Genomic DNA, 9,732 nt, shown 5'->3' with positions numbered 1-9,732 from the left:
CACGGACTTTAATTTACAAATCTTTGGGATAAATGGTTTTGTCAGTGAGCATTATGACACCATAAAGTGATTTTATTCAAGCTAGGTATTCCAGAAATGGAAAAAAAGGGACCAAAGGAATGCTCCAGTGAATGGTTATTACTACCTTATTTCCTATATAATTTAGTAACCAAATCTGTGTTAAATAACTTAGGAGGTGGTATTTACCAACTATCTTCTAGAGCAATGGAGATCAGAATGTAAAAATCATAAAAAGAGAAATTTGCGAGGTTCAGAGTGGCTGACGCGCGGCCGCGACCACCTCCTCCGGCCACCTAATAAAATGAAACCGGCTGGCGTGCGCACACACACTGTGCCGCCCAGTGGCAGTGCCGCAGTGAGGCTCTTTGTCCCGCCCCTTTGAAGATGTGATGCTCAAGGGGGTGGGGTCACAGAAGAGTTCCTCATGTCAAGGAGAGGATCGATACATCGGAGGAGAGTGGAAAAAAAGGAAAGCAAAAAGTATTTCCAAAAAAAATAGTTATGGGTTAGAGTAAAGAGGACCCACATTCAATGTAGGGGGATTGCCTTGGGACATCATTAAAAATTAAATAATACTAAAGGGGGGGTAGCTGGGTTTTGGCATTACAAAATCAATATAAGCAGAGGGGGGTGGCTGGGGGGTGGCAGTGGGGGGCATCAATAGACAAGAGGATGGTTGGGCATCACTACATCAATACTAAAGGGCAAGGGAGATTTTTAAAGCACATCTTGCAGACGTGCCGGCAGCGGAGGTTGTTTCTGCTCGCATCACCGCTGCCGGTGAACGTCTGCGTGAACAATCTTCCTTGCCGGTACTTCCCACGGCGGAAGTGCCGGCACCGGAAGTTGAATACGTGTTATGTGTAGATGTGCCCCGCAAGACCCCGTGGAGTCTGCACCGGTAAGTCTAGTGGGGGGGGGCTGGGGCAAAACACTATATATGGGGAGCATCACATTAACCAATACTAAAGGGGTGGGGGCATCAATACACAAAGGCGGGAGTTGGCTGGTAGGCATAACATAAATCAATACTAAGAGGGGTCTAGATGGGTGGGCATCACATAAATCAATAAACAAGGGTTTGTGGGCATAAATACACAAGGTTGTGGGGGAAGACATTAATCAATACAATATCAATGCCTGGTGTCACTATTACACTGGACTCTAAGGGAGGTCTACACCGCAGAAGTTCTTCTGCCCAAACTACTGCTGCTGAGAGAGGTGTTCCCGGCAACACCAGTCCAGGACTTAGATGATCCCAACAGTGGACAACCTCCTGCCAGCTGGAGATAGGCTCTGAGCAGACACAGCAAGGCGCAGCACGTACCAGGAATGCAATGCAGGAAGTCAGACGAGCCAGGGGTCAGATTCACAGAGCGGGTAGTCAGACGAGCCAGGGGTCAGATTCACAGAGCGGGTAGTCGGACGAGCCAGGGGTCTGATACACTAAGCGGGTAGTCAGACGAGCCAGGTCAATAAACCGAAGACACAGCCGAAGGTACCAAATCGTAGAGCAAAAGGAGGGTCAGGCAAGCCAAAGGTCAAAACACGATAAAGGGTAGCAAGAGCAGAAAATCATAAACTGTAAAGACCACAACAGGGTGCTTGTGAGAGGCACAACCGGCTTTTTAAATCTGGCGCCATATCACAAGCCCCTCCCCGACAACAACCAAAACCACGCCCCCCGGCCGTCCATCAATTCCCCAGCAGCACGCAATGTGCCCGAGAGGCAGACCGACGACCGGAGGACAGGTAAGAACTCAAGCTCCGGGAACTGCCGTTCCCTGAGCTGGTTCTCCCCTTCCTGGGGCGACGATCCGGGGAACGGACCGATTCCCCAGATCGTCGTGTACCTCGGGCGGAGGATTGTCCGCCGCCCGGGGAGATGGTTTCCCGGAACCTGCGGTCAACCTTCCTACCGGTAATACCACTTGTGCCGCTGGCGGAGGACCGCCCGCCGTCCCGAACGGCCGGCGTTCGTGAACCGCGGCCGGTCCTCCTGCCGGCGCATTAGGAGCCAGAGGAGTGACACCTGGCTGCGGCATTAATACACAAGGGGTAAAAATATAAAATGGTAAATGACAAAGCAGTTTAGAAAATAATTAATTGTGGATTGTGGCTAGGGCTGCAACAACTAATCGATAAAATCGATAATGAAAATCGTTGCCAACGAATTTCATTATCGATTAGTTGAATCGATTTTTATCGATTATAAAATGAGGGTTTTTTCAGAGCAAACACTCTGAAAAATACCCCTCATTATATAAACCGTTTCAGTGACTCACAGCAGCAGCTCCTACTTACCAGTCCCTCCCTGTAATCACTGTGACAACTGGCCCCGCCCCCTTCCTTCTCCCAGAAGGCCAGAACCACATGGCTGTGACACTCATCTAACTGTAAGTATAAAATTAATATTTGGGCTGCTGAAAGTTAGGGGAGGTGGGGTTTAATTTAGGGGCAGTTATGGTTAATGGGGTGTTTAGGGGCAGCTATGATTAATGGGGTGTTTAGGGGCAGCTATGGTTAATGGGGTGTTTAGGGTTAATTTAGGGGCAGCTATGGTTAATGGGGTGTTTAGGGTTAATTTAGGGGCAGTTATGGTTAATGGGGTGTTTAGGGTTAATATAGGAGCAGCTGTGGTTAATGGGGTGTTTGGGGTTAATTTGAGGCAGTTGTGGTTAATGGGGTGTTTAGGGTTAATTTAGGGGCTGTTGTGGTTGATGGGGGTCTTTAGGGTTAATTTAGGGGATGCTGTGGTTAATGGGGTGTTTAGGGTTAATTTAGGGTAGTTGTGTTTGATGGGGTATTTAGAGTTAATTTAGGGGTAGTTATGGTTAATGGGGTGTTTAGTGTTAATTTAATGATGAGGACTGAGGGTTAATTTAATAAAGTTAACTTAAGGTGCAGTTAGAGGTAAAGGGGGGCAGACTAAGGGGAATCTAAATCCTGGGGGCAGTGAAGATTAACCCAGTACTTATTTATAAAAGTATGGTGTCAGTGTGATGCGAACAGGTCTGTGACTCTGAGGGGACTATGAGATATCTGGGGGTATAAGGCATATCTGGGGAGGATGGAGTGACAAATCTGGGGGTATAAGGCATATACGATATATAAGGCATACGTGGGGAGGGCAGCGTGGCATGTCTGGGAGGCAGTGTGGCATGTCTGGGGAGGATGGAGTGGTGTATCAGGGGGTATAAGGCGGATCAGGCACAGTGGCATATGTGGGGGTAGAGTGGAGTGGAATATGTGAGAGGCAGCGTGGAGTGGAATATGTGGGAGGCAGCGTGGAGTGGAATATGTGGGAGGCAGCGTGGTATATGTGGGAGGCAGCGTGGAGTGGCATATGTGGGAGGCAGCATGGAGTGGAATATGTGGGAGGCAGCGTGGAGTGGCACATGTGGGAGGCAGCGTGGAGTGGTACATGTGGGAGGCAGCGTGGCATATATGGGAGGCAGCGTGGAGTGGCATGTCTGGGAGGCAGCGTGGCATGTCTGGGAGGCAGCGTGGCAAGCCTGGGCTCAAATGTGCATGTGGGAGGCAGCGTGGCATATGTGGGAGGCAGCGTGGAGTGGAATATGTGGGAGGCAGCGTGGCATATGTGGGAGGCAGGGTGGAGTGGAATATGTGGGAGGCAGGGTGGAGTGGAATATGTGGGAGGCAGCGTGGAGTGGTATATGTGGGAGGCAGCGTGGAGTGGTATATGTGGGAGGCAGCGTGGAGTGGTATATGTGGGAGGCAGCGTGGAGTGGCATATGTGGGAGGCAGCGTGGAGTGGTATATGTGGGAGGCAGCGTGGAGTGGCATGTCTGGGAGGCAGCGTGGCAAGCCTGTGCTCAAATGTGCATAAATTGGGGGGCTGGTTGGGGAATAAAGACAAGAAATGCATTTTATCAGTTTTTTTTTTAATTCTGCGTTTGTATTTAACATCATTTGTTTATTAAATTATTTTAAATAAATGAAAAATGTACATTCATTTTTTTATCCGATTAATCGATTCATTGAAAAAAATAATCGGCCAACTAATTAGCAGCCCTAATTGTGGCATGTGTGTTTGGGTGTTGGTGTGGCAGAGCCTGTCCTGGTGTGTGTGTTTGGGTGTCGGTGTGGCAGAGCCTGTCCTGGTGTGTGTGTTTGGCTGTCGGTGTAGCAGAGCCTGTCCTGGCGTGTGTGTCAGGATTCCACCCTGTCAGCCACGACTCTGTATTTATTTTCCTAGTGTCATATCTAGAGGCCGCCTCTGTGCCTCTGTGTACACAGTTCCCTGTAGGCTAACGAGCCGACCAGCTGCCTCTGCTTACCTGGGTTTAACCCTTCTCACTCTGGAGCACCCAGCCCTAATCATTGCAACCAGCTGAGTCTTGTTTCCTGGACTGAGCCTGCCTATTTTATCCTGCTCTGCCCTTCAGTCAGGGCCTTTGCATTGGAGTGTGAGGGACCTTTTGCTCTGCACCTGACTTGGTGTGTTATACCGACCTCCCTTTTTGTCTTCTGTTCCTGGCATATATGCAGTGGGCTTACCTGCCTCCAGCCCTTCCAAGTGGGCTTACCTGCCTCCAGCCCTTCCAAGTGGGCTTCCTATCTTGTGCCCTTCCAAGTGGGCTTCCTACCTTGTGGACTTCCTACCTTGTGCCCTTCCAAGTGGGCTTCCTATCTTGTGCCCTTCCAAGTGGGCTTCCTACCTTGTGGACTTCCTACCTTGTGCCCTTCCAAGTGGGCTTACTGCCTTGTGCCCTTCCAAGTGGGCTTACTGCCTTGTGCCCTTCCAAGTGGGCTTCCTTCCTTGTGCCCTTCCAAGTGGGCTTCCTGCCTTGTGCCCTTCCAAGTGGGCTTCCTGCCTTGTGCCCATCCAAGTGGGCTTCCTACCTTGTGCCCTTCCAAGTGGGCTTCCTACCTTGTGCCCTTCCAAGTGGGCTTCCTACCTTGTGCCCTTCCAAGTGGGTTTCCTACCTTGTGCCCTTCCAAGTGGGCTTCCTATCTTGTGCCCTTCCAAATGGGCTTCCTACCTTGTGCCCTTCCAAGTGGGCTTCCTATCTTGTGCCCTTCCAAGTGGGCTTCCTACCTTGTGGACTTCCTACCTTGTGCCCTTCCAAGTGGGCTTCCTACCTTGTGCCCTTCCAAGTGAGCTTCCTATCTTGTGCCCTTCCAAGTGGGCTTCCTACCTTGTGCCCTTCCAAGTGGGCTTCCTACCTTGTGCCCTTCCAAGTGGGCTTCCTACCTTGTGTCCCCGTATATCAGGTTTCTTGTCAAGTGACTCACTACCTGTTCTTGCCTGTCCTGCTAGTTTCTTCAATACAAACCATTTCAGAGTATTCTGCCTGTGGTGTGTTTCTTTTTGCGTCATAATGCATCACAGGGTACAGACCAGACCCTGGGTGTCCCCTGTGACTGGGCTCCTACCCGAACATCTAGCCCAGTTCCTGACAGTGTGTTAGGGTATTACTGTGACAGAGCCTATCCTGGTGTGTGTGTGTTTGGGTGTTGGTGTGGCAGAGCCTGTCCTGGTGTGTTGGTGTGGCAGATCCTGTCCTGGTGTGTGTGTGTTTGGGTGTCGGTGTGGCAGAGCTTGTCCTGGTGTGTGTGTTTGGGTGTTGGTGTGGCAGAGTCTGTCTTGGTGTGTGTGTTAGGATATGTAAAATTAACTATGTAATTTTTACATATCCAGAGATAAAACGCACTCCTGAATTTGTAGTCTCTTCAGAGGACAAACATTCTAGGCCCAGAATTCAGTGAGAGGAAAAGTAAAGGTATTGTATTATTTACTCTATTTCAATAAGCAGATCTTATCACAAAGGTATAGTTGCAGGAACTTGGATGGTGGTTGGGATTTTCAGAGTCTGTGAAACCCAATTTAATTGTAAGGCATGATTTCATTCTGCTCTACAGGGGACAATTCCTTGCCCTTCCCCCTTAAGGGAGAACCTTTTACATACGCACTGGCAGAACTGGAAAAGTTTTTGCAGTGGCAAATGTTTTGATTCCATTATGGCTAATCTCTGTAACTAATTTGGGCCTTTTAATATTTTTGGTTTCTGGGATTTTAATACAAATAATGTGATAAAAATAAATGATTTATAGTTATTTGGATGGCAAATAGTGTGACTCGGGTATATATGAGGTCTGCGTGTGGATACCAGAGCTCAACCACAGTGGGGCAGCTATGCGGGACAGCGCCTTAAAATCATCATTGTCTAACAAAAATGCAGACACTTGGGAGGTATACTGTTTCTTTTCCATCATGAAATGTTGCGGTTCCAAGTTAGTGCTGCTGAAGTTGCTGATGGTGCTGCAGAGCTAAACACGGGATCGCTTATATTCAGTAGTATTAGTACATAAAAGCGGATAGGCAAAATCTGAAAATGTTCCACTTTTGTCTACAGTAATAAACCTGTACCAGTGCCCGCTGCCTAGTGCGGACCCCCGACACAGATGAGCCCTTGAACATAAACAGATGGAAAGCAGAGAGACAGCAAGCCATTATTTAGTGCCATTGGGTGTTTTAAAGATCCATCTTTGCATAAAACGGTAGTCAGGGATATGTCAGTATAAATGTTAAAAAAACACATATGTTCACACACCTTCTTTGCAAGTCAGAGTTTCTGCTCAAGTTTTTTTTCCAGTAACTCTAGGATGAAGGAAAATGTGATTTTCTTGTCTTGGACTAATCCATAGTGATTAATTTGTAAATTAATTTGCTTTAATATATTTGTCCTTTTTTAATAAATATTTTTTTAGCGCAGCTACCAAGTTGATATAAAACACATCGTAATGTCTCGATCTGAAGCGTTTTATCACAACGTTACTATACTTATGCTGTCCACAGGTAGTTCAAACTGTCATTTGCAAAGCTTTGCTTTCACTGCATTGTCAAAATTTCCTATTATTCTGGTAGATCCCAAGAGAGGCCTTTAATGGTCCCTACTAAACTATTGCCTTTAGCAAGAGAACACTAGCTGCAAGCTCCCTCGTTTTCTGTGTGTGCAAATGCCACATTTCAACATTATTTCTGTTCAGTTTGTTCTGTTTTTAACTTAAAATGTTGAAAATCTAATTGCATACGTTTTTTAAAAAGCAGTATTTCTCAGATTTTACTCCACAGCTCGTAAAAATGAATATGTTGCTGCGCAAACGATACACATCCAAATTATAATGATCAAGCTAAAAAAAACAGTTACAAATAAGACACCTCTCTGAGATTACTTGAATGTTTAAATTAAAAACAGTGTCTCAACAACAAAAGTAAGTGTTTATGTTCTTTTATTATCAGGATTAAGTACCAAATGGATTACCATTATGATTAAGTGAATTTTGCATTGACACTTCAGCATTGTTTATTCTCTTGGCTGGATAAAGCATACATTACCATTAAAAGCTGGGATGAAGTCATCTAGTCTGTGACATGTCACTAGAACCTTGCTTTTCTTTCTGTAGAGGCTGCAAATTACATTCTGAGAATTTCATATTGGTGATGTCATAATCTCATTTCACATCATTACAGCCAGACTTTCATTAAAGCTGAGTTGTAGAATCTAAAGATGTTGTAGGAGTCACTTGGCCTCTTTGTGGGTAATTTTCTGAAAGGTGTAGGATTTGTGCTATAAGTTTGATGTTGAAGTATATGCACTAAACCAGCCATTTGCAGGTGAGTTGAACAGTTTATCTCTTGGCTTCATAAAACAGGGAGCTATTCCAAAGAAAGGAGTGGCAGGAAAGCACTTGGGAGCGTGTTCCGTGCATCTGGGGCTCTCATTAGACTTCCCACTAGTGCTGGAGCTGAATGATGGTAAGTATATAACACGTCAGGAGATGTGTTCAACCAAACAAATCTTCTGTACGTAAACTAGCTTGGAAAAAGGCAAATGCAAGGGAGGCGCCATGTAAACGTAAAAGAACCTTTCAGTTATTTTATGCATGATAGCTAAAAATTATGCATATGATGGCTGGAGTGTCCCTTTAAGAGGCCACCCCCGGCGAGCTTCACCTGCAAGGCTGCTACGCACTCCCCATATCTAGAATGCAGTACTGGAAATTGCATGCACGGCATTCTGTGACATAACGTGGAAGATTGTGGGTGAACATGTATGTGCGGACAACCTACCAAGCAGCTATAACTGTAACATCCATAAATGTGCAAATCAAATGGTTAGTAAAAGTTATATGTGAAAAGTTACATCTACAAAGTGACATCTTGTCAATATGACAGGTGCACTTTAATGTGACACCTCTATGGGCTGAATATAGCCTATAAGAAGATGATGACTTTTTATATAAAATACATCATTCCAAAAGCTTTCACATAGCCCACATATGTAACAATTGTTTTTTATAAAAGGGTGAGTAGGGTTTATTCATAAATTATATAATGTGGGACATTTTGGCTTCATCACGTTGCATCCCGTATCCATGCAGCTAGCATGAACTCCCAAGCAAAGAGAAAAAGAGTTGCTTTTATCTAAGGCTGCTTCTCTGGGGGAATCAGAGTTTTACTCAAAAATGAAACAACTTAAAATGTTTGCATAGATACTATTGAGTATTAATAATAAGTGAGATAAGAGGGTTAAGGAAGAATAATCAAATCTTAATAATAAAGAACGAGAATAATGCCTTGTTTGTTTAGTTCAGCTAAAAGGGGGTCATTCTGCTTGTTTTTGGTGTGCTATTACTGTATACTGTTATTGATCGAATAATATAACGAATCTAATTTATAAAGATAATTTTTTTACCCCCCTCAATACCCATTTTATCTACTGTGCATAACATGCTATGAACAGCTATGTCCACCTAACCATATAAAGTCAATAACTATAGGGTGTTGGCTTATTCCTGTCATATTCCTGTTATGACATCATGCCTTGCAGTGAAGATCATATCTCAGCTCCCTGTAGTGAAGATGTCAGGCCTAGGGCAGTGCCAAAGGTAAATACATAATTGTATTTCATGAAGTAGACTTCCTTCACATGCCCAAGGAGCTCTCTTTAAAAGCAGTTGGTGTAGCAGCAGCTTGTCACATATATGCTAGCAAAACGTATGATCAGCCGCTGCTATTGGAATAGAGGTGCCACGAAGCATGTGCGAGAAGTGTACATACAAATGCTTTACACTTTCATTAGTGATAGCTGGGGGAGAACGAGAGAAGTTAACGGGGTCAGAAATCTCATGTTCTACCACCAATAACTAAATAATGCCTTACTGATATTCTTGCAGTAAAATGCTCTGGAGTCATAGATATCAGTCAATTAAATAACAGTTATACATAGAAGTGATTATAAACCACACTAACCGTACTAACTCTTCTTTTTTCCCCTACTAACTACGTTTATAGAGAAATGACTTTTAGCCGTTACCAGAGGATGATGTACACTGCCCCTGTGTTAATGCCAATGATGTCTATTCTGCAAGGGCTGAATTCACACCAAAACAGATATGGAATGGAAATTCCTTATACTTGTTGTTATATGAATTTCACTGAGGTGTTTAAGGGATTCACTGTGAGTCAGCTTTGACTGGGTGATGCTTTGTATTGTCTCTATAGACACTAATGGGGTACCTATTTTACTTTTAGCTACCAGCTTCAACTTTGGCCTGTCTTCTCCTTTCATCTGACACAGTGTGTGTGAAGGATCCTTGATGTCTGATGGCCATACAAAACTAAGTCTATTCCCAGGGAACAATTGGTACCCGGTAAAGAACTACACATTGGATAATTGCACA

Source organism: Sceloporus occidentalis, unplaced genomic scaffold (genome assembly GCF_023333645.1).
Source record: "Sceloporus occidentalis isolate IW3139 unplaced genomic scaffold, rSceOcc1.0.p SCAF_58, whole genome shotgun sequence".
Classification (NCBI taxonomy): domain Eukaryota; kingdom Metazoa; phylum Chordata; class Lepidosauria; order Squamata; family Phrynosomatidae; genus Sceloporus; species Sceloporus occidentalis.
The sequence above is the reverse complement of the archived record's forward strand: the minus strand, read 5'-3'. Positions refer to the sequence as shown.